Source organism: Caretta caretta, chromosome 1 (genome assembly GCF_965140235.1).
Source record: "Caretta caretta isolate rCarCar2 chromosome 1, rCarCar1.hap1, whole genome shotgun sequence".
Classification (NCBI taxonomy): domain Eukaryota; kingdom Metazoa; phylum Chordata; order Testudines; family Cheloniidae; genus Caretta; species Caretta caretta.
In genome coordinates, this window is record NC_134206.1 from 353976722 (window position 1) to 354002076 (window position 25355).

The 25355-nt window shown below is 60.8% G+C and overlaps 1 pseudogene; it reads right to left on the reverse strand.

Moving 5' to 3' along the window:
- Positions 1 to 1123: 1123 nt before the first annotated feature.
- LOC125637298 (uncharacterized) lies at positions 1124 to 25243 on the reverse strand (annotated as a pseudogene).
- Positions 25244 to 25355: the final 112 nt, after the last annotated feature.

Consider the following 25355-nt stretch of genomic DNA (forward strand, 5'->3'; position numbering starts at 1 on the left):
GAGTCCCCGGCCCAGGCCTCCCTGCGCCCGGCAGGGCTCTGCCCAGGCTGCAGCCCGGGAGGGCGGCTGAGTGGGGCACGGCCCCGGGGGACACGGCCTCGGGGGGGGGGGCAGGGGGGGATGCCAGGAGGGTGTGTGTGTGTCTGCATGTGTGTGAGCGTGCCCAGGCGTGCTCCAGGCACGGGCACAAGGGCTGAGTGGGCCAGGCCTTTTCCCTTCCCTCCCCGCACGAAGGAAGGCGACAAACTCACCAAGACACTCAGCAACCCCTGGTGCAGGGGGGTCCCCAAATCTGGGACTAATCAGAGCCCACCCCTCCCCTGCCAGGCTGGGCCACGGGAAGGGGGCACCAGCCAGGAAGTGGGGAGGGGCCAGGCCTGCCCCAGCACCCGGTGCCGTGCCCTGGCTTTGGGCAGGAGGAGGGAGACGGAGCTGAGCCAGGGACGCTGTTGGGTGTGGCCCGGGACACCCCCCTGCCCGAGGCGCACCCCATGGTGCCCCTGGCCATGCCCGGTGCCCACCCGGCAGCTGGCCCTGGGCTCAGAGCCAGCCCCGGAAATAGCAGCCGGTACGCGGGTGAAAGGGCAACGGGACAAATAAGGTGGGAGGGGGCTGGGAGCAGGGGGGGTGGGAAACGGCAGCAACAAACCAGGCACCAGGCTCAGCCCCCCCCCACCTCCGGGAATGGGCAGTGCCCGCGGGGGGCCCCCTGCGAGTTCCTCCCCCACCGTTCAACACCCCAGGGACCTGGAGGCTTGTGACAGGCGCCCAGCCCCAGCTCGGCAGGCTCCAGGACGGCTACGGGGACCCCCCTTCCTGCTGCAGCCTCCGATCCAGACAAAGGGTCCCCCCGGGCTGCCGCGTCGGCCTCAGTCCAGCCTTTGCCCGGGGAGAACCTGCGGCAGGTGTAAACGCCGTGTGTCCCCGAGAGCCCCGCACAGCGCCAGGAACCAGCCGCAGCCCCCACGTGGCACCGGTCCGGGTCTCACAGTGACCTTAACGAGCCAGCGAGTCATCAGTAGGCAGACGAGCCCCCCGGCCCACGCTGCACACCGCTCGTGGCAGGGGGTGAACCCCGGGCTCCCCATGACGGGGTCCTGCCAGCCGGGGGCGGGGGGTCCCCTCACTGCCCCAGCTGGCTCCTGGGCCCTCTGGCGCCCGCCTGCCCCCGCTCAGTGCCCAGCTCCCCACCCGGGGGTGGGGGCAGAAGGAAGTGCAGGAAGAAGAGGGCCTCGTAGGAGAGGGGGAAGGGCGGGGTGGGCAGCGGGCAGCAGGGCAGCGAGCCCAGCTCCGGCGCCACCATGTAGAGGTGGCTGCACTTGGGCAGGCTCCACGCCGGGCCCCCGGGCTGAAGGAAATCACCACGTTCTCCTGGGCGTTGCCCCCCACCACGTAGAGGGGCTCCGAGCCCCCCAGGAAATAGAGGCCGGGCAGGTCGGCGTCGGCTCGCGTCAGCGTTGGGAACAGCTCCTGCCACGTGTCTGCAACGAGAGAGCGTGGGGGGCTCGGGCGTCGCCCCCTGTCACGGAGTGTGGGGGAGACCAGGCCCTGCACCCCTCTTCCTGGGATTCACTGAGACTCTCAGCCAGCCAGTAAAACAGAAGGTTTATTGGACAACAGGAACACAGTCCACAACGGAGCTTGTGGGGACATCCAGGACCCCTCAGTCAAGTCCTTCTGGGGGAGCAGGGAGCTTAGACCCCAGCCCTGGGGTTCCCTGTGTTCCTCCACCCAGCCCCAAACTGAAACTAAACCCCCCCAGCAGGTTCCCTGCTGCAGCCTCCGTCCACATTCCTGGGCAGAGGTGTTACCTCCCCCTCCCCCTCCCGGCTCAGGTGACAGGCTCTCAGGTCTCCCATCCCCAGGGCACATTCCCAGGTCAACACTCCCCCCTCCCTGCTGCGTCACATCGTCACATCTCTCCCCCCTTCGAGACTGAACTGAGCGGGGTCACTGTGACCGGTGACCTGGGGAAGTTCGGGGCCCCCTCTCCGGGACAGCGCATCCGCTATCAGGTTGGCACTTCCCTTCACGTGGACCACGTCCATGTCGTAATCCTGCAGGAGCAGGCTCCATCTCAGGAGCTTGGCGTTGGCTCCTTTCATCTGGTGCAGCCAGGTCAGGGGAGAGTGGTCGGTGTAGACGGTGAAGTGTCACCCAAAGAGATAGGGCTCTAGTTTCTTGAGGGCCCACACCATGGCCAGGCACTCCTTCTCGATGGCCGCGTAGTGTTGCTCCCAGGGTAGCAACTTCTTGCTCAGGTACACGATGGGGTGTCTCTCCCCCTTTTCATCCTCCTGCATTAACACCGCCCCCAGTCCCGTGTCGGAGGCGTCGGTGAACACCACAAAGGGCTTGTCAAAGTCTGGGTTTGCCAGAACTGGGCCACTGACCAGAGCCTCCTTCAGCGCCCGGAAAGCCTCCTGGCACTGCTCGGTCCAGACCACCTTGTCTGGCTTCCCCTTCTTGCATAGCTCAGTGATGGGGGCGGCTATGGCGCTAAAGTGGGGCACAAATCTTCGGTAGTATCCTGCCAACCCAATAAAGGCTTGGACCTGCTTTTTGGGGTGGGGAGCGGGCCAGTCTCTGATCACCTCCACCTTGGCTGGTTCCGGCTTTAGGCGGCCGCTCCCCACCCGATGGCCCAGGTAAGATACTTCCGCCATCCCCACCTTGCACTTCTCCGCTTTTACAGTCAGCCCAGCCCCCTGGAGTCGGTCCAGCACTTGTCTAACCTGGGACACGTGATCCTCCCAGGTCTGGCTAAAGACACAGATGTCATCAATATACGCCACGGCAAAACTCTCCATCCCCCTCAGGAGCTGGTCCACCAGGCGCTGGAAGGTGGCCGGCGCTCCCTTGAGGCCGAAAGGCAGGGTCAGGAACTCATAGAGCCCCAGAGGGGTGATAAAGGCCAATTTCAGCCGGGCATCTGCATCCAGCGGCACTTGCCAGTAGCCCTTTGTAAGGTCCATGGTGGTAAGGTACCGAGCTCCTCCCAGCTCGTCTAGGAGCTCGTCCGGCCTGGGCATGGGGTAGGCATCAGATACAGTGATGGCATTGAGCTTCCGATAGTCCACGCAGAACCGGACCGACCCGTCCTTTTTGAGGACCAGCACCACCGGCGAGGCCCAAGGGCTGGATCACCCCCAAAGCCAGCATGTCCCGGACCTCTCTTTCCAGGTCCTGAGCAGTTTTCCCTGTGACTCGGAAGGGGGAGCATCTTATCGGTGGGTGCGACCCTGTCTGCACCCGGTGGACAGTCAGATTAGTGCGTCCAGGCTGGTTGGAAAACAGCTGTCGGTACGGATGCAGCACCCCCCTGACCTCAGCTTGCTGGGCAGGGGTTAGCTGATCCGAGAGGGGAATTGTTTCCAGGGGGGAACCAGCTCTGGTCCCAGGGAATAGATCTACTAAAGGGTCATCTCCCTGCTCCTCCCACTGTCCACATACGGCCAACACCACTGTCACGGAGTCCCTGGGCGATGCTCTGGAACTGCTCCCCATGAAGCCAGTCAGGACTCTGGGGCAGTCACCTTTCTGTGAGCAGCCTGTCTTCAGGACACACAGCTCACACAGCTTCCACCTTCCTGGGTCTGACCTCGGAGCATTCAGCATCCTCTGCCCCTCCATGCGCATCCCACAGCGAGTCTGCCCAGGCGGGGTCCTGGGGAAGCCAGAGGGTCCTGCCCCCAACTCCACAGTCAGACGTGACTCTCAGCCAGCCAGTAAAACAGAAGGTTTATTAGACGACAGGAACATGGTCTAACACAGAGCTTGCAGGTGCAGAGAACGGGACCTCTCAGCTGGGTCCATTTTTGGGGCAGTGAGCCAGACAACCACGTCTGCACTTCACTCCATGTCCCAGCCAGCCCCAAACTGAAACTCTCTCCAGCCCCTCCTCCTCTGGGCTTTGTTCCTTTCCCGGGCCAGGTGGTCACCTGATTCCTTTGTTCTCCAACCCTTCAGCTCTCACCTTGCAGGGGGGGGGAAGGGCCCCGGCCATCAGTGGCCAGGAAACAGGGTGTCGGCCATTCTCTGTGTCCAGACTCCTGCACACACCTGCCCTCTAGGGCTCTGCAATGATCATACACCCTTACCCCACCCCCTAGATACTTAAGAACTGCCTAGGGGAAACTGAGGAACCCCCACACTATTCAGAGGAAACATTAAGAACAGTCCCACTTCGTCACAACCACATTCCCCCTGGCATAATATGGCTTCATCATATTCACATAGTACACCCGGTGGTGGTGCGCCCGGTTCGACAGCTCCACCACATAGTTTACCTCATTGAGCTGCTTGACAACCTTGAAAGAGCCCTCCCAGGCGGCCTGTAGTTTGTTCTTTCTCACGGGGAGGAGAACCATCACCGGATCCCCGGTGGCGTAGGCACGGGCCCGCGCCGTGTGGTCATACCAGACCTTCTGCTTCTTCTGGGCTCTGGCCAGATTCTCCCTGGCCAGGCCCATGAGTTCAGCCAGTCTCTCTCGGAAGATCAGGACATTCTCCACCACTGACTCTCCATCGGGAGTGGCCTTCCCCTCCCACTCGTCTCTCATCAGGTCCAGGGGGCCCCTCACCCTCCTTCCGTATAACAGTTCGAAAGGCGAAAATCCGGTAGACTCCTGGGGCACCTCCCTGTACGCGAACAGCAGGTGAGGTAAGTACTTCTCCCAATCCTGCGGGTGCTGGTTCATAAAGGTTTTCAGCATCATCTTTAGTGTCCCGTTAAACCTCTCCACCAGCCTATTGGACTGGGGGTGATAAGCTGAGGCCCAGTCGTGCCGGACCCCACATTTCTCCCACAAGCACCGGAGCAGGGCCGACATGAAGTTGGAGCCTTGGTCTGTCAAGACTTCCTTGGGGAACCCCACTCGGCTGAAAATGGTCAGGAGCGCATCGGCCATGGTGTCTGCTTCAATGGAAGCTAAGGGCACTGCCTCGGGGTAGCGGGTGGCAAAATCTACCACCCCCAGAATGTATTTCTTCCCCGACCGGGTCGTCTTGCTGAGAGGCCCCACGATGTCCATGGCCACCTTCTGGAAAGGTTCCTCTATGATGGGCAAAGGTCTCAAAGCCGCTTTCCCCTTGTCCCGGGCCTTCCCCACCCTCTGACAGGGGTCGCAGGATCAGCAATACTGCCGGACCGTGGTAAAGACCCCATTGTCACGGAGTGTGGGGGAGTCCAGGCCCTGCACCCCTCTTCCTGGGATTCACTGAGACTCTCAGCCAGCCAGTAAAACAGAAGGTTTATTGGACAACAGGAACACAGTCCAAAACAGAGCTTGTGGGTACAACCAGGACCCCTCAGTCAAGACCTTCTGGGGGAGCAGGGAGCTTAGACCCCAGCCCTGGGGTTCCCTGCGTTCCTCCACCCAGCCCCAAACTGAAACTAAACCCCGCCAGCAGGCTCCCTCCTGCAGCCTCTGTCCACATTCCCGGGCAGAGGTGTTACCTCCCCCTCCTGGCTCAGGTGACAGGCTCTCAGGTCTCCCATCCCCAGGGCACATTCCCAGGTCAACACTCCCCCCTCCCTGCTGCGTCACATCGTCACACCCCGGGCCAGTAAAAGTTCTGTAGCAACCTCTGCCGGGTGCGCCGGATTCCCTGGTGCCCTGCGAGGGGGATGTCATGGGCCAGGTACAGTAGCTTACGGTGATACTTCTGGGGGACCACCAGCTGCCTCCTGATCCCACAGGACTCTACTTCCCTTGTGGGAGCCCATTCTCGGTACAGGAACCCCTTCTCCCACAGGAACCTCTCCTGGCAGCCTCTCCTCATGGTCCGTCCCACACTGAGGTCGGCCAGGTCCCTGAGCTTCCGCAAGGAGGGATCTTTCCTCAACTCGGCCTGGAACTCAGCGGCTGGGGAAGGGATGGGGCCCGGTTTCCCCTCAGTGGCCAGGTCTGAGGCCTCCGCCTCTCTGAGCTGTGCCCCTCGGCGCTCCCTCCCCACCAGGGTAGGGTCCTACGCCTCTGGTGTGGTACCCTCCCCGAGGTCAGAGTGCAGTGCCCCTCGCCGGCTCTGGCTACGGGTCACAACCAGGGCGGTCTGGGGCTTGCTTGGCCAGTCCTCTACGTCTCCACCCATCAAAACTTCAGTGGGCAATTGGTGGTGTACCCCCACATCCTTGGGGCCCTCCTTGGCCCCCCATTTCAGGTGTACCCTTGCCACAGGCACCTTAAATGGGGTCCCGCCCACCCCCGTCAGGGTCAGGTAGGTGTTGGGCACCACCCGATCTGGGGCCACCACCTCGGGCCGGGCCAGCGTCACCTCCGCGCCCGTATCCCAGTATCCATTGGCCTTCCTCCCATTCACCTCCAGGGGAACAAGGCACTCTCTCCGGAGGGACAGCCCCGCGCCCACCCTGTAAACCGAGCATCCTGAGCCCAGAGCCTCCAGCCCTCTGGCGGGGCTGGCCGGGGGTACTCTTCCCCCCTGAGCAGGTGATAAGCTGGCAGCCCCCCTTGCCTGGGCCATCTGCCCCTCATCCAGCTGGGTCCCTACCCAGTTAACCCTGGATAGGTTGGGTCTGCTCAGTCTGTCCCTGAGCCTGGGGCACTGGGTCCGTACGTGGCCTCTCTGGCCACAGTGATAGCATCTCATGTCACGTTGGTCCCCTCGAGCGGGTCGGACGGTCCTGACGCCAGGAGTTCCCCTTGGAAGGGGGTTCTCCCTATTTCCCCGCTGGGAGGCCCCATGGTGACTCTCTCTCTGCATCGGGGGGGGGCCTGTTCTTTTGGGACTCCTCCCGGCTACCCCCTGACCGACTGTTCACAAACTCGTCAGCCAGCTGCCCTGCGTGCTGGGGGTTCTCGAGCTTTTTGTCCACCAGCCACAGCCTCAGGTCGGAAGGGCACTGTTCATACAGTTGCTCCAGTACGATTAGGTCAAGCAGGTCCTCTTTAGCTCGGGCCCCAGCTGTCCACTTGCGGGCATATCCCTGCATCCGGTTGACCAGTTGTAGGTAGGTGACCTCAGGCGTTTTACGCTGACTCCGGAACCTTCTCCGGTACATCTCGGGGGTCAGCCCAAACTCACGGAGCAGGGCCTGTTTGAACAGTTCATAGTCCCCTGCCTCCGGCCCTGTCCTCCGGCTGTACACCTCCACGGCTTTGGGGTCCAGTAAGGGGGTGAGGAACTGGAGCCTGTCTGCAGGGTCAACCTGTGCATCTCGCAGGCATTCTCAAAGGCCGTCAGGAAGCATCTATGTCCTCCCCCTCCTTCCGCTGGGCCAGGAAGCACTTATCAAAGCTCCTTGCAGTCTTGGGTCCCCCCACACTCACCGCAGCCGGGGCCCCACTGCTCCTCAGCCTGGCCAGCTCCAGTTCATGCTGTCTTTGTTTCTCCTTCTCCTGACGTTCCCTCTCCTTCTCCTCCTGCTCATGTTGACGTTGTTTCTCATGATCCTCCAGCTCCCTCATTTTCATCTCCCTCTCCCATTCCAGCCGCCTCCGCTCCAGGGAAGGGGAGCTCCGCCGGGAGGATCCCCTGCTGGCTGCTGGGGTCAGGGTGCCCTCGGTATTCGCTGGGCTTCCCCCAACCCCTCCCCCAGGCATAAGTAGGAAGGGTCTCGGGATGTCCTCGGCAGCAGTCTGACCCCTCCCAGCCCGGTCAGGCCCCAGGGCCCACGCTGCGTCCGCCGGGCGGCTTCCCTCAGGGACAGGGATCGGGTCATCCAAGCGATCCCTCTCCTCCAACTGGGCAATCAGCTGTTCCTTGGTGGACCTCCCGATGCGCAGCCCCCTCTGCCTGCACAGCTCCACCAGGTCGCTCTTAAGGCGTTTAGCGTACATCTCCCTGCTGGCCACTCGCAGGCCGGGCAGCTTCCCACGGTTTCCAGGAAAAACCCCTCGTGTGCCAGTCCTTCTTGAGGTCACCGACTCTTTGCCAGGGTCGAGCTGCAGACTCCTCCGCCCCTGGGACCGCTCGCTGCGATCCCCGGAGGACCCTGTTACTGCAAAAGTCTTTCTCTCTGGTCACACTCCCAGGGGTTAACCGCCCCCTGAAACCATCTCTCTCTGACTCTTCAGCACACCTGGTCCCCGTCAATCCCCCTTTGTTTTACTGCTCCCCAGTCACTTACTGCAGGAAGCGCTGTTCATGGGGTGCAGTAGATCCCACCGCTGCCACCAGTTGTCACGGAGTGTGGGGGAGTCCAGGCCCTGCACCCCTCTTCCTGGGATTCGCTGAGACTCTCAGCCAGCCAGTAAAACGGAAGGTTTATTGGACAACAGGAACACAGTCCACAACAGAGCTTGTGGGTACAAACAGGACCCCTCAATCACGTCCTTCTGGGGGAGCAGGGAGCTTAGACCCCAGCCCTGGGGTTCCCTGTGTTCCTCCACCCAGCCCCAAACTGAAACTAAACCCCGCCAGCAGGCTCCCTCCTGCAGCCTGTCTTCACATTCCCGGGCAGAGGTGTCACCTCCCCCTCCCTCTCCTGGCTCAGGTGACAGGCTCTCAGGTCTCCCATCCCCAGGGCACATTCCCAGGTCAACACTCCCCCCTCCCTGCTGCGTCACATCGTCACACCCCCGCACCGGACCAGCCCCTGCCCCACCCGGGCCGGACCCACCCTCACCCCGCCCACCCCCACACCCATCCTCACCCCGCCCACTCCCCTGCCTGCTCTCAGCCCAGTCCCCCTCATGCTGCCCACCCCCACACCCACCCTCACCCCAGTCCCCCCACCCTCATCCCGCCCACCCCCACACCCATCCTCACCCCACCCATTCCCCCATCCTCACCCCACCCACCCCCACACCCATCCTCACCCTGCCCACTCCCCTGACTGCCCTCACCCCAGTCCCCCCATCCTCACCCTGCCCACCCCCATCCTCACTCTGCCTTCCCTCACCCTGCCCACTCCCCTGCCCGCCCTCACCCCACTCCCCCCACCTGTCCTCACCGCGTCTATCCTCACCCTGTGCATCTTACCCTGCCAACCCAACACCCCTCCTCACCTTCACCCAGCCCCGTCCTCACCTCACCCTAGCCCAGGCCCATGACCGTCCTCATCTGCCCGCCCCCTCACCCCTACCCACCCCTAACCTTACTCCAGCATATCCCCACCCCTCATCCTCATCCAAGCCCACCCCCCACACACACCTGTCCTCATCTTGCCTGGGCCTTGCCCCACCCGGCCTGGACTCACCCTCATCCCGCCCACCCCCACACTCGTCCTCACTCGACCCATCACCCTCATCCCACCTGGCCCAGACCCACCTTCATCCCAGGTCCCACACCCCAGGTCCCTCAGGCCCAGGCACCCCCTGTGACATTGTGAGTGCAATGTGATATCTCACTGAAAGATGACACCAGGCCAGAAAGAGTTAATTAACTCACAGACTGACCTGACCCATGGACAAACTGTAAAGACTTAGAAACTAACACATTTATTTGGGCATAAGCTTTTGTGGGCTAGAACCCACTTCATCAGATGCATGGAGTGAAAATACAGGAGCAGGTATAAATACACGAAAGGCTGAGAGTTGCCTTACCTCATGTGAGGTCAGGCCAACGAGACAATTCAATTGACAGCAAGATACCAAGGGAGGGAAAATAACTTCTGCAATGGTAATGAGAGTTGACAAGGTGGGAGTAACAATAGGGGGAAATTCGGTTTAGGTTTTATAATGATCCAGCCACTCCCAGTCTTTATTCAGGCCTAATCTGATGGTGTCCAGTTTGCAAATTAATCCCAGTTCTGCAGCTTCATGGTGCAGTCTGTTTTTGAAGTTTTGTTGTTGAAGAATTGCCACTTTTAGGTCTGTTATTGAGTGTCCAGGGAGGTTGAAGTGTTCTCCGACTGGTTTATGAATATTATAAATTCCTGATGTCAGATTTGTGTCCATTTATTCTTTTGAGTAGAGACTGTCCAGGCTGGCCAATGTACATGGCAGAGGGGCATTGCTGGCACATGATGGCATAGATCACATTGGTATCATATTTTCCACTCCATGCATCTGATGAAGTGGGTTCTAACCCATGAAAGTTTATGCCCAAATAAATTTGTTAGTCTCTAAGGTGCCACAAGGACTTCCCGTTGTTTTTGCTGATACAGACTAACATGGCTACCACTCTGAAACCTTTAAAGACTTGTTAGGAAGATCTGTAAATGAATAGAGCTCTGAAATGCAGCCTGCATTGTTAGAGATAGAAGGGGAGCTGTTTGCTCAGGTCTTGTGATGTAAGCAAACAAGTCTTGTCTATTACTATGTGTGACAAAGTGGAGCTGTTCTTAAGGTTCTCGCTGAATACTGTGTGGGTGCCTCAGTTTCCCCTATGCAGCTCTTAAGTATCTAGGGGCTTGGATAAGGGGGGGTGATTGTTGCAGAGCAGAGGGCCAGTGTGATGGCATCTACACAGAGAATGGCCGACACCCTGTCTCCTGGCAACTGATGGCCTGGGCCCTTCCCCCCTGCAAGATGAGAGCTAAAGGGTTGGAGAACAAAGGAATCAGGTGACCTCCTGGCCCGGGAAAGGGACAAAGCCCAGAGGAGGAGGGGTTGGAGGGTGAGTCAGTTTGGGGCTGGCTGAGACATGGAGTGAAGGGCAGATGTGGTTGTCTGGCTCACTGGCCCCCAAATGGACCCAGCTGCGGGGTCCTGTTCTCTGCACGTACAAGCTCTGTGTTAGACCATGTTCCTGTCGTCTAATAAACCTTCTGCTTTCCTGGCTGGCAGAGAGTCACGTCTGACTGCGAAGTTGGGGTGCAGGACCCTCTGGCTTCCCCAGGACCCGGCCTGGGCGGACTCGCTGTGGGAAGCGCAGGGAGGGGCAGAGGAGGCTGAATGCTCCGAGGTCAGACCCAGGAAGGTGGAAGCCGGGTGAGCTGTGTGTCCTGCAGACAGGCTGCTCCCCGAGAGGAGACTTCCCCAGAGTCCTGCCTGGCTTCATGGGGAGCAGCTCCAGAGCATCGCCCGGGGACTCCGTGACAAATACATTTTAGTTCAGTTGATAAGAATTGGCCGCAAGTGTGTATTTGGGTAAGATCTAAGTTATAATTTGACCCAAGGCCCAGACCTTTGGGACTGGAAGCACCTTTTCTTGAATATGATGAGAGAAGATTTTCAGTGATCATCATCGTATCTGACAGGTGTGTCTGGAGGGAGGCCGGAGGCTGGTCACTTTAAGGGAACAGCATTATTTGGACGGCTGAGTAACCAGGGAGGGGCTATAGAAGCTGGTTTGGGCTGGCTGGGCAAATCTCAGTAGTGGAATAGGTTTCAGAGTAACAGCCGTGTTAGTCTGTCTTTGCAAAAAGAAAAGGAGTACTTGTGGCACCTTAGAGACTAACCAATTTATTTGAGCATGAGCTTTCGTGAGCTACAGCTCACTTCATCGGATGCGTACTGTGGAAACTGCAGCAGACTTTATATACACAGAGACCATGAAACAATACCTCCTCCCACCCCACTGTCCTGCTGGTAATAGCTTATCTAAAGTGATCAAGTTGGGCCATTTCCAGCACAAATCCAGGTTTTCTCACCCTCCGCCACCCCCCCCCCCCCCCAAACTCACTCTCCTGCTGGTAATAGCCCATCCAAAGTGACAACTCTCTACACAAAAAGAAAAGGAGGACTTGTGGCACCTTAGAGACTAACCAATTTATTTGAGCATGAGCTTTCGTGAGCTACAGCTCACTTCATCGGATGTGCTCACGAAAGCTCATGCTCAAATAAATTGGTTAGTCTCTAAGGTGCCACAAGTCCTCCTTTTCTTTTTGCGAATACAGACTAACACGGCTGTTACTCTGAAAACTCTCTACACAATGTGTATGATAACTAAGGTGGGTCATTTCCAGCACAAATCCAGCTTCTCTCACTCCCTCACCCCCCTCCAAAAACCACACACACAAACTCACTCTCCTGCTGTTAATAGCCCATCCAAAGTGACCACTCTCTTTAAAATGTGTATGATAATCAAGGTGGGCCATTTCCAGCACAAATCCAGGTTTTCTCACCACCACCACCACCACCCCCCGCCCACACACACACAAACTCTGTAGTGGAATAGCCACCAGCGTTTGGGGTTTGTCTGCCCCGGTCTGTTTGCAGTTCACCCTGACCTCAGCGGGCTCCCACGGGCAGCACCGTTACACCCCCGCATCTCATCCTCTGCCTGCCCACCTTCACCCAGCCCGGACCTCAGCTCACCTCGGCCCACACCCACACCCACCCTCAGCTGCCCACCCCTATCGCCTGACCCCCATGCCCGTCCTCTCCCTGCCCACCCTCACCCCAGGCCACCTCCACACCCGTCCTCACTCTGCCCACCCCCTCACCCCACCACTGCCCACCCCCATGCCTGTCCTCACCTGCCCACCCCTCTAGCCTCACCCCGCCCACCCCCATGCCCGTCCTCACCCTGCCCACCCTCACCCCTGCCCACGCCCCCACCTGTCCTCACCCTGCCCAGACCTCACCCTACCCCAGCCCATCCCCCTCTCAACTCCCCCTACTTTCATCCCAATCCACTCCCCATGCCCAACCCATCCTCACCCCCATGTTTGCCCCAGCCCCCCTTGCGCCCCCCAGTCTCCTCCCCCTTCCCTCCCCACACCGCGAGGCCCATCAGCCTGGGAGCTGGAAGGCTCCCTGAGACGGCCCAGCAGACGGGGGGCGCGGGCCGGGGACTCCCGTCCGTCCGCAGCGTCTCTGATCACAGCCCAGCCGCAGGGAGGAGCGGGCGGCTGGAGACGGGGCTGCGTGGGGGCCGGGGCTCTCTCCCCGGGCAGTGCTCCCCTGCCCTGACGTCGTAACGCAGCAGCAGCGTCTCGCCCGTCCCCTGCACGCGGCCCAGGGCGTAGACGCTCCCGGCGCGAGCCGCGCAGGGCGGCAGGTCGCGGGACAGCGAGAGGGCGAAGGCGAAGCCGGTGAGGGGCAGCGAGGAGGCCAAGGCCCAGGAGTCGCGCCGGGGGCCGTGCCGCCGTCCGGCGCCAGCAGCGTGCCCAGGTACCAGCCCCCGATGGCGTAAATCCGCTGCCCCACCGGCGCTGCGAGGCGAGCGGGGGGATTCAGAGCTGACCCCGCCCGGAGCCTCGCACCCCGGAGCCTGGGGGCAGCCGCCCGAGCCCCGCCCCATGCCACGCGGGGGGGCAGCGCATAGCCGGGGGTCCAGGCTGAGAGCTGGGGGCGGGAGCCTGGCCCTGGGAGGCTCGGCGCCTGGGGCAGCGGGTCCCACATCCCATCCAGCGGCGCGTGCCAGGGGCCCTCAGGAGGGAGCCAGCGGGTGCAGCAGGGAGGTACCAGGGCAGGGGGGGTACCAGGGCACAGGGGTACCAGGGCACAGGGCACAGGAGCACAGGGGTACCAGGGCACAGGGGTACCAGGGCAGGGGACACTGACCTGCAGCAGCGGGGCGGTGGGCTGGAAGCAGTGGGTCAAGGAGCGATAGCGGGGGGGGCAGGTACCAGGGCAGGGGGCACTGACCTGCAGCAGCGGGGCGGTGGGCTGGAAGCAGTGGGTCAAGGAGTGATAGCGGGGGGGCAGGTACCAGGCACAGGGGTACCAGGGCAGGGGACACTGACCTGCAGCAGCGGGGCGGTGGGCTGGAAGCAGTGGGTCAAGGAGCGATAGCAGGGGGGGGCAGGTACCAGGGCAGGGGGCACTGACCTGCAGCAGCGGGGCGGTGGGCTGGAAGCAGTGGGTCAAGGAGTGATAGCGGGGGGGCAGGTACCAGGCACAGGGGTACCAGGGCAGGGGACACTGACCTGCAGCAGCGGGGCGGTGGGCTGGAAGCAGTGGGTCAAGGAGTGATAGCGGGGGGGGCAGGTACCAGGGCAGGGGACACTGACCTGCAGCAGCGGGGCGGTGGGCTGGAAGCAGTGGGTCAAGGAGCGATAGCGGGGGGGGCAGGTACCAGGCACAGGGGTACCAGGGCAGGGGACACTGACCTGCAGCAGCGGGGCGGTGGGCTGGAAGCAGTGGGTCAAGGAGTGATAGCAGGGGGGGGCAGGTACCAGGGCACAGGGGTACCAGGGCAGGGGACACTGACCTGCAGCAGCGGGGCAGTGGGCTGGAAGCAGTGGGTCAAGGAGTGATAGCGGGGGGGGCAGGTACCAGGGCAGGGGACACTGACCTGCAGCAGCGGGGCGGTGGGCTGGAAGCAATGGGTCAAGGAGCGATAGCAGGGGGGGGCAGGTACCAGGCACAGGGGTACCAGGGCAGGGGACACTGGCCTGCAGCAGCGGGGCGGTGGTCTGGAAGCAGTGGGTCAAGGAGTGATAGCGGGGGGGCAGGTACCAGGCACAGGGGTACCAGGGCAGGGGACACTGGCCTGCAGCAGCGGGGCGGTGGGCTGCCAGCAGCCAGCCAGCGGGTTGTAGCGGAAGGCCGCCATGCGGAAGGCGAACCCGCGGGCCCCGCGGCGCTCCCGGTAGCCGCCGATGAGGAACAGGTAGTTCAGCAGCTGGGCAGTGCCGAAGCTCCACTTGTCGGCCCGGAAGGGCAGCCCGGTGGCCCGGCGCCAGGTGCCCCCTGGCCCGGGGGCAGGCAGTAGAGGCCGCGCAGGGGCTCCATGTCGGGGGTGGCCGGGGTCCTCAGGTTCTCCTTTCGGAGCACACGCAGCTGCTGGGGGCCCCGCGTCCGGAGCCATGCAGATCCTCCTGCAGCAGCGGGGCCAGCTGCCTGTGACGGGCACCAGCTCCAGGAGCTGGGCGCTCAGGAACTGGCATAGCACGGCCGGCATCTCCGGGCAGCCGATGGCCTCGGCAAAGCGCAGGTGGGACAGGCAGTTGCCGGGCACAGGAGGGGCGCAGGGCCAGCCAGCACGGCTCCAGGAAGGAGGGCACCAGTGTGACGAAGTGGGACTGTTCTTAATGTTTCCTCTGAATAGTGTGGGGGTGCCTCAGTTTCCCCTAGGCAGTTCTTAAGTATCTAGGTGGTGGGGTAAGGGTGTATGATCATTGCAGTGCCCTAGAGGGCATGTGTGTGCAGGAGTCTGGACACAGAGAATGGCCGACACCCTGTTTCCTGGCAACTGATGGCCTGGGCCCTTCCCCCCCTGCAAGGTGAGAGCTGAAGGGTTGGAGAACAAAGGAATCAGGTGACCTCCTGGCCCGGGAAAGGAACAAAGCCCAGAGGAGGAGGGGCTGGAGGGAGTTTCAGTTTGGGGCTGGCTGGGACATGGAGTGAAGTGCAGACGTGGTTGTCTGGCTCACTGCCCCCCAGAATGGACCCAGCTGAGGGGTCCCATTCTCTGCACCTGCAAGCTCTGTTTTAGACCATGTTCCTGTCGTCTAATAAACCTTCTGTTTTACTGGCTGGCTGAGAGTCACGTCTGACTGCGGAGTTGGGGTGCAGGACCCTCTGGCTTCCCCAGGAGCACCGCCTGAGCGGACTCGCTGTGGGAAGCGCACGGAGAGGCAGAGGATGCTGAATGCTCCAAGGTCAGACCCAGGAAGGTGGAAGCTGTGTGAGCTGTGTGTCCTGAAGACAGGCTGCTCACAGAAAGGCGACTACCCCAGAGTCCTGACTGACTTCATGGGGAGCAGTTCCAGAGCATCGCCCAGGGACTCCGTGACAACTGGTGGCAGCGGTGGGATGTACTGCACCCCGGGGATGGCGCTTCCTGCAGTAAGTGACTGGGGAGCAGTAACACGAAGGGGGATTGCCGAGGACCAGGCCTGCTGAAGGCTCAGAAAGGAGCGGTTTCGGGGGGCGGTTAACCCCTGGGAGTGTGTGACCAGCGAGAAGTACTGTGCAGTAATGGGGTCCCCCTGGGGACTGCAGTGAGCAGTCTCAGGGGCGGAGGAGTCTGCAGCTCGACCCTGGCAAAGAGGTGGTGACCTTGAGAAGGGCTGGCACACTAGGGGTTCTCCCTGGAAACCGTGGGGAGCTGAGAACACACGGGCCTGTGAGTCCACAACAACTTGGGAGGAGCGGAGTGATGGCCTGTCACCGTCTCCTTAAGAAGGACATTGTAACCCTGTGCAGAAAGAGAGGGTTGAGCATTGGAAAGTTCACCAAAGCAGAGTTAATCGTGCAGCTGGAGGAGGATGACCGCTCTAAGGAACAGATTCCTGACCCCAACTGGGGCTATAGCAGGATCTGGGAGCAGCTGAAGCGGGAGCCAGGCATCGCCAAGACTCCTGTCCCCGACCAGACGAGGGTCTTCACGATCGGGTTCCCCATCGGGGGATCAAGACGGACGGGACTGGAGCTGAGTCTGAGAGAGCAAGAGGACCATGGGAGACAGCGAGAGCCCGAGAAAGAGCTGCAGAAGCAGCAGCAGCATGAACTGGCGGTGGGGGAGCGGAGAGGCCTAGGGGACCTCCCCGGGGTGAGTGGGGATAGATCCCGGGGGGCCAGTTCCGCAGGGAACCTCGAGACTAAATTGCTGCCCCTGGTTAAGGAGGGGGGGGGGTGTGGATGCCCACCTCACTGCCTTTGAGCAGGCTGGCGATTTGAACCAAGGGGACCCTGCGGAAAAGCCCCGGTTTCTAGCTCCCTTGCTGGGCCCCAAGGCCATAGACTCCGTCAGCCAGGTGGTTGGGGATGTGGACAGGCTCCCACTCCTGACCCCAACCTATATGTCTGTGTGGAGTTTCCTGGGGCCAGGCCCCCCGGACCTCCAGTGGGAGCAGAAGGTGATGGTCAATGGGGAGACATTCTTGGGGTGGCCAAAGGGCATGGGCTGCATAAACCTTCCCACATGCGGCCTGCGAGTGCTATCGACCACCCCTGATCTAAGGGAGGGTGTGAAACTGGAAGGGCCTGGTGTAACTCCTACCAAGGAATGGGAGAGATGCTGGGGCATCCATGGGAACGTTGGTGGCTTCGAACTTCCCCAGGTCACCGGCTAAAGTGACCCCGCTCAGTTCAATCTCGAAGGGGGGAGAGATGTGACGAAGTGGGACTGTTCTTAATGTTTCCTCTGAATAGTGTGGGGGTGCCTCAGTTTCCCCTAGGCAGTTCTTAAGTATCTAGGTGGTGGGGTAAGGGTGTATGATCATTGCAGTGCCCTAGAGGGCATGTGTGTGCAGGAGTCTGGACACAGAGAATGGCCGACACCCTGTTTCCTGGCAACTGATGGCCTGGGCCCTTCCCCCCCTGCAAGGTGAGAGCTGAAGGGTTGGAGAACAAAGGAATCAGGTGACCTCCTGGCCCGGGAAAGGAACAAAGCCCAGAGGAGGAGGGGCTGGAGGGAGTTTCAGTTTGGGGCTGGCTGGGACATGGAGTGAAGTGCAGACGTGGTTGTCTGGCTCACTGCCCCCCAGAATGGACCCAGCTGAGGGGTCCCATTCTCTGCACCTGCAAGCTCTGTTTTAGACCATGTTCCTGTCGTCTAATAAACCTTCTGTTTTACTGGCTGGCTGAGAGTCACGTCTGACTGCGGAGTTGGGGTGCAGGACCCTCTGGCTTCCCCAGGAGCACCGCCTGAGCGGACTCGCTGTGGGAAGCGCACGGAGAGGCAGAGGATGCTGAATGCTCCGAGGTCAGACCCAGGAAGGTGGAAGCTGTGTGAGCTGTGTGTCCTGAAGACAGGCTGCTCACAGAAAGGCGACTACCCCAGAGTCCTGACTGACTTCATGGGGAGCAGTTCCAGAGCATCGCCCAGGGACTCCGTGACAACCAGCAAGTAGCTGGCAGCCTGGACGGCGGGCAGCAGCTCCTCCTCACCCAGCCCGAAGTGCCCCAGGAAGACAAACTCCAGGATGGCGCGGAAGGCGCCCGATGGGACGTGCTCCAGCACCAGCCGCCCCTCCGCAGCCTCCTGCATCTGGGATCGTGCCAGCACCCCGAAATACACGCCAGCCGGCCAGGCCAGCACCACCTGCGGGCACCAAGAGACCCGGGGCTGCTAAGCAGGGCCTGGCCCAGCTCGGGCAGGGAGGAGTCAGGGCCCAGGGCAGGGGGACGACAGCTCCCTCGGGGCAACACATGTAGAGATTCCTGGCCATGTTATCCCCAGCTGGTGCCAGGCCCCCCGTAGGGCTCGGCCTGCCCCAGCCTCCTCCCGCAGGGAACCTGTCTGCTGGGCAGGGGCTCCCCTCATCCCTGCCCCCGGCACTGCAGGCTCTGGGCACGGGGAGCTGCTCCCAGGTGGGAGGGGGTAGCTCGGGGATACCAGGGTATGACGAAGTGGGACTGTTCTTAATGTTTCCTCTGAATACTGTGGGGGTGCCTTAGTTTCCCCTATGCAGTTCTTAAGTATCTAGGTGGTGGGGTAAGGGTCTATGATCATTGCAGAGCCCCAGAGAGCAGGTGTGTGCAGGAGTCTGGACACAGAGAATGTCCGACACCCTGTCTCCTGGCTACTGATGGCCTGGGCCCTTCCCCCCTGCAAGGTGAGAGCTGAAGGGTTGGAGAACAAAGGAATCCGGTGACCTCCTGGCCCGGGAAAGGGTCAAAGCCCAGAGGAGGAGGGGCTGGAGGGAGTTTCAGTTTGGGGCTGGCTGGGACATGGAGTGAAGGGCAGACGTGGTTGTCTGGCTCACTGCCCCCCAAAATGGACCCAGCTGAGGGGTCCTGTTCTCTGCACCTGCAAGCTCTGTTTTAGACCATGTTCCTGTCATCTAATAAACCTTCTGTTTTACTGGCTGGCTGAGAGTCCCGTCTGACTGCGGAGTTGGGGGGCAGGACCCTCTGGCTTCCCCAGGAGCCCTGCCTGAGCGGACTCGCTGTGGGAAGCGCACGGAGGGGCAGAGGATGCTGAATGCTCCGAGGTCAGACCCAGGAAGGTGGAAGCCGTGTGAGTTGTGTGTCCTGCAGACAGGCTGCTCCCCGAGAGGAGACTTCCCCAGAGTCCTGCCTGGCTTCAAGGGAGCAGTTCCAGAGCATCGCCCAGGACTCCATGACAACTGGTGGCAGCACTGGGATGTACTGCACCCCGTGGATTGGACTTCCTGCAGTAAGTGACTGGGGAGCAGTAAAACAAAGGGGGATTGATGGGGACCAGGCGTGCTGAAGATTCAGAGAGAGATGGTTTAAGGGGGCGGTTAACTCCTGGAAGTGTGTGACCAGAGAGAAGGACTTTTGCAGTAACAGGGTCCCCCGGGGGATTGCAGCGAGCGGTCCCAGGGGCGGAGGAGTCTGCAGCTCGACCCTGGCAAAGAGGTGGTGACCTCAGTGGGAGCGGAAGGTGATGGTCAAGGGGGAGACATTCCCGGGGTGGTGAGATCTTGGGACGGAGAGAACTGTTGTCAGGCCCTGGGTGGTGCAGCCTCAGATGCTGAGGCGCTGTGTGAGCTGGGTGAGGGTGCCAGGGACGAAGCCCCTCGCCCTGCCTATGGCCCAGATCCCTGTGCAGACCCAGGAGGGGTGGGGCTGGCTGGTTGTTGGGGACACCAGCTGCGAGACCCTGTTGTGGGGTGACTGTGTCTCTTTGGGACAGGATCCAGGCCCTGCTCCTGAAACTCCCAAGGGTTTGAATTTGAATCCAGGGAACCAATCAGTGGAGAGGGAAATGGTCAGTGAAAATGCAGATGACCTGGCTGGCAGCAGGGAGGAGCTGCTGGGCTCAGGCTACCTGCCTGTCGGTAACCAGACCCCTGGGGCTCCCCGCCCCCTTGAGCACCAGAGAGGGGGCTCACACTGTGTCTGATGCAGTGAGGAAAGCAGGGAGCTCACTGCCTACCCCACTGGGACAGCAAGGGCAGCGCTGAGCACAGTGGGAGCTGAGACCCCAGCTGAGTGGGGGGAGACACAGGCAGGGCAGGGGATCTGTGGGGAGTGGCAAGGTGCTTGGTAAGGAAAGTCTGGATGAGCCTAGGCAGCCTTGTGAGCTGATGCCTTTGTCTAGTCAGCAGGGTGGGAAGGCCAGGAGAGTGGAAGATGAGTGTCCCTGGACCTTACCTGTTACCTGGGTGGAGAATTGCGACAGGGAAGGAAACGTGCCTGTGTCTGTCAGGGGTATTGACTTGCCTATGGAGGGAGCTACCCTGATCTCCAAGCAGTTGTCTGTGACCAGCCTTGTGTGCAGGGACCAGGGGAAAGAGATCCCAAGCTGTGTGTCTGGGAAAGGAGAAAGTGTGTCCGGCTCTTCTTTATGGAGCAGACAGAAGGGGCCTTTCAGCCTGTGATGGTTGAGGGTCGTGCAGTTGTCTCAGAGCTGGTTCTGGATTCAGCTAAAGCCCAGGAAGGGAAAGGTCCTAAGTTTGTGTCTGCTCGGGAGAATGGCCCTGTAACTAGGTCGCATCCAGTTAGTGTCTATGTAAAATCCCAGAGACCAGACAATTCTGGTGCTTGTATTTTGCCTGTTGCTAGTGTGTGGCTGGGAAAGGGTGGAGGAACTCTGTCTAATCAGGGTGAGATCCTAGCCAGGGCACAAGGAGAGCATGAAGGTGTGTGATTGTGTTACCTACTGAGGGTGTGGAAACCTGCAGCAAGAAGGAAAAGATTCCTGAACTCATGTGTGGCAAAGGGAAGGAGAATGCTTCTGACCTTTTATCTAGGAAGTCTGCCAGTTTGCCTGAAAGGGGATTGTGTAGGAATCCGCTGGATGAGCCATAGGTAATTCTGGATGTAAGTGAGACCCAGAAAGAGTCTGTTGTTGCTCAGGACAGTGTTCCTCTAGAGCACGCCCTAGGAGAAGAGGGTAAGAGCAGAATTTCTGTGAGGGGTGAATTGTTGCATAGAAAAGCCCTAGGGAAATCCGTATGGAGTCTTTGCAATCAGTTTACTGCAACCGAAGGGTGTGAAAGTGATTTAATCAAGAAAGTTTCATAGAATCATAGAATATCACGGTTGGAAGGGACCTCAGGAGGTCATCTAGTCCAACCCCCTGCTCAAAAGCAGGACCAATCCCCAATTCAATCATCCCAGCCAGGGCTTTGTCAAGCCTGACCTTAAAAACTTCTAAGGAAGGAGATTTTACCACCTCCCTAGGTAACGCATTCCAGTCTTTCACCACCCTCCTAGTGAAAAAGTTTTTCCTAATATCCAACCTAACCCCCCCCCCCCACTGCAACTTGAGACCATTACTCCTCGTTCTGTCATCTTCTACCACTGAGAACAGTCTAGAACCATCCTCTCTGGAACCACCTCTCAGGTAGTTGAAAGCAGCTATCAAATCCCCCCTCATTCTTCTCTTCCGCAGACTAAACATCCCCAGTTCCCTCAGCCTCTCCTCATAAGTCATGTGTTCCAGACCCCTAATCATTTTTGTTGCCCTTCGCTGGACTCTCTCCAATTTATCCACATCCTTCTTGTAGTGTGGGGCCCAAAACTGGACACAGTACTCCAGATGAGGCCTCACCAATATCGAATAGAGGGGGACGATCACGTCCCTCAATCTGCTCACTATGCCCCTACTTATACATCCCAAAATGCCATTGGCCTTCTTGGCAACAAGGGCACACTGCTGACTCATATCCAGCTTCTCGTCCACTGTCACCCCTAGGTCCTTTTCCGCAGAACTGCTGCCTAGCCATTTGGTCCCTAGTCTGTAGCGGTGCATTGGGTTCTTCCGTCCTAAGTGCAGGACCCTGCACTTACCCTTATTGAACCTCATCAGATTTCTTTTGGCCCAATCCTCCAATTTGTCTAGGTCCTTCTGTATCCTATCCCTGCCCTCCAGCGTATCTACCACTCCTCCCAGTTTAGTATCATCCGCAAATTTGCTGAGAGTGCAATCCACACCATCCTCCAGATCATTTATGAAGATATTGAACAAAACCGGCCCCAGGACCGACCCCTGGGGCACTCCACTTCACCGGTTTCAGTTCCTAACAGCCAGAAATTTTCTGTTGTGAATGGATCCACTGACTTTCCTGTTGAAAGACCCAGTGTGGAGAGCTTTGAGAAGGTCTCAGATGGAGTGAAAGCTGTTAAGAAAGTTAAACAGTCCTATAACCAAGTGGCTGTGTTTGGCCAGCTTGTTGGGGAGAAGACCCAATCCCAGTTTGACCCCCTGGGGTTTTGGGGTGGCCAAAGGGCATGGGCCACATAAACCTTCCCACATGCGGCCTGCGAGTGCTATTGACCACCCCCGACCTAAGGGAGGGCGTGAAACTGCAAGGGCCTGGTGTAACTCCTACCAAGGAATGGGAGAGATGCTGGGGCATCCATGGGAACGTTGGTGGCTTCGAACTTCCCCAGGTCACCGGATAAAGTGACCCCGCTCAGTTCGATCTCGAAGGGGGGAGAGATGTGACAAAGTGGGACTGTTCTTAATGTTTCCTCTGAATAGTGTGGGGCTGCCTCAGTTTCCCCTATGCAGTTGTTAAGTATCTAGGTGGTGGGGTAAGGGTGTATGATCGTTGCAGAGCCCTAGAGGGCAGGTGTGTGCAGGGGTCTGGACACAGAGAATGGCCGACACCCTGTTTCCTGGCCACTGATGGCCTGGGCCCTTCTTCCCCCCCCCCCGCAAGGTGAGAGCTAAAGGGTTGGAGAACAAAGGAATCAGGTGACCTCCTGGCCCCGGAAAGGAACAAAGCCCAGAGGAGGAGGGGCTGGAGGGAGTTTCAGTTTGGGGCTGGCTGGGACATGGAGTGAAGGGCAGACGGGGTTGTCTGGCTCACTGCTCCCCCCAAAATGGACCCAGCTGAGGGGTCCTGTTCTCTGCACTTGCAAGCTGTTTTAGACCATGTTCCTGTCGTCTAATAAACCTTCTGTTTTACTGGCTGGCTGAGAGTCATGTCTGACTGCGAAGTTGGGGGGCAGGACCCTCTGGCTTCCCCAGGAGCCCGCCTGAGCGGACTCGCTGTGGGAAGCACACGGAGGGGCAGAGGACGCTGAATGCTCCGAGGTCAGACCCAGGAAGGTGGAAGCTGTGTGTCCTGAAGACAGGCTGCTCACAGAAAGGCGACTGCCCCAGAGTCCTGCCTGGCTTCATGGGGAGCAGTTCCAGAGCATCGCCTGGGGACTCTGTGCCACAGGGCCCTTAGCCCTGGTCTCATCACCCCAGACCAGGGCCCCAACCCGACACTGCACTGGACGCAGCCACTGAGCGCAGCCCAGGCCTCTCCCCACAGCGCTGCTGGGCAGCTGCCACCTCCCGCAAGGGGGGCATCTCCGGGCCAGGGTCTGCAGACCCACCCGTGCTGCTCGTCTGGCCAGAGACAGGCCTCCGTGGTCCCAGCCAGGCCCGGGCTGGATTGAGCCACGGCCACAGGCCTGTGGGGCTGCAGAAGTGACCCAGCCCGCACCAGTGGAGACCCAGGCGTGGCCCATGGGGGCGACAGCCAGCAGGAATCCCTGGGGCTGGAACCTGCAGCCTGAGGGCACCTTGGCTCACCGAGGGACAGGGGGCAGAGGGGACCCAAGGGGTGCTTTGGGCTGCAAGCTGCTGGGCACAGAGCCCTGGGGGGAGACCCAGCCCCTTCGCGCCAATGGGGAGGGGCTCGCGGGACGCTCTGCTCCACCGGGCGCAGACAGATGGCGGGCTGCATGCACCCACAGGGCAGGGCTCGGCTCACGGGTGAGGGGCCCATGGCCCCGGACTGCACCCAGCCCAGCAGGACGCCCAGGCCCCCAAGCAGTAACACGCAGCCTGTGCAGTGGCATTTAGGGGGGTGCCCCCACCCCAGCTCCACGGGGCCCCATGGGGGAGCAGGCTCTGGCAGCGACGGGCACAGCCCTCTGTGACGAAGTGGGACTGTTCTTAATGTTTCCTCCGAATATTGTGGGGGTGCCTCAGTTTCCCCTAGGCAGTTCTTAAGTATCTAGGGGGTGGGGTAAGGGTGTATGATCACTGCAGAGCCCTAGAGGGCAGGTGTGTGCAGGGGTCTGGACACAGAGAATGGCCGACACCCTGTTTCCTGGCAACTGATGGCCTGACCCTTCCCCCCTGCAAGGTGAGAGCTGAAGGGTTGGAGAACAAAGGAATCAGGTGACCACCTGGCCCGGGAAAGGGACAAAGCCCAGAGGAGGAGGGGCTGGAGGGAGTTTCAGTTTGGGGCTGGCTGGGACATGGAGTGAAGGGCAGACGTGGTTGTCTGGCTCACTGCCCCCCAAAATGGACCCAGCTGAGGGGTCCTGTTCTCTGCACCTGCAAGCTCTGCTTTAGACCATGTTCCTGTCATCTAATAAACCTCTGTTTTACTGGCTGGCTGAGAGTCACGTCTGACTGCGGAGTTGGGGGGCAGGACCCTCTGGCTTCCCCAGGAGCCCTGCCTGAGCGGACTCGCTGGGGGAAGTGCACGGAGGGGCAGAGGATGCTGAATGCTCCAAGGTCAGACCCAGGAAGGGGGAAGCTGCGTGAGCTGTGTGTCCTGCAGACAGGCTGCTCACAGAAAGGCGACTGCCCCAGAGTCCTGCCTGGCTTCATGGGGAGCAGTTCCAGAGCATTGCCCAGGGACTCCGTGACACCCTCCAGGAAGGTGGCGTTTTCAGCAGCATACCTGGAAAGCACAGGGATCTGTCTGGATGGTAATGAGGGGCAGCCCTGCCCCTTGGCTCCTGTAGACCCTCTGCTCAGGGCTGCTCTCCCAGGGCTCTGCCTGTGGCGCCCGGCCGCCCGGCCCCTTGCTGGGCAGCAGGAAGAAGCTGGTCAGGGTGCAAAGGAAGCTCAGAGCCCAGCCAGCCGCACCCCTCGGGGGGCGAGTCACGGCGTGCCAGGCTGCAGCCCAGAAGCCTTCGCCCCCCCATCTCCGGCTGCGCAGAGTAGCACAGAGGGCCCCGCGGGGCCTGGCCCATGGCAGCTCCTGCAGGCCCGTCCTGGGGCCGCCGGCCGCGCGGGGAGTTCTGGGCAGCGCAGGCCCGGGCCGGGGCCGCCACAGGAATCTCAGAGCAGGCAGGAGGGCAGAGCTATTTTTAACCTGCTGCCAGCCAGCGAGCGGGAAAGCTGAGCCCGCCTAGGACCCAGCCCATCGGCGCCCGGGGCCAGCTCGGCCAAGCTGAGGGTGGAAGCAGCAGGGCCCCGGCCAAGCAGAGCAGCAGAGGAAGGGGCGCGCCCAGGCTCCAGCCAGCTCGGTGAGGCTGCCCCGGCCAGAAGCGGCTCCTGCAGGCAGGGCCCTGGGGCCAGGCAGGGCCCTGGGGGAGGAAACGGGGCCAGGCAGAGCGGACTGCCGAGGCACCCCAGCCTTTGGCCTTCCTGTCCAGATGCAGCCTGGAGCAGCAGGGCTAGGCCTGGGAGGACAGAAGGACATGGCTGCGGAGCCTGCCCCAGGCAGGCAGGGGCACCACAACAGAACACGGACACGCCGCTCCAGCGGGTAGCCGGGCAGCACCAGCACGGCCAGGAGGCCCAGCAGCAGAGCCCCGTGGCTGACGGGGGCCGCGACGGCTCCAAACGCGCTCCCCCCTTCCACACTGCCAGGGCCAGGGCGCTGCCCCCACCGGGGCCGGGGCATCAGGGCGGGGCTGCACCTCTCCCAAGCATGCTAAGGGCCTGATGGCACCAGCCTCCCCTCCCCCTGCCAGCGTCCGTGCCCCCCCACGGAGCACAGATCACATCACCTCAAC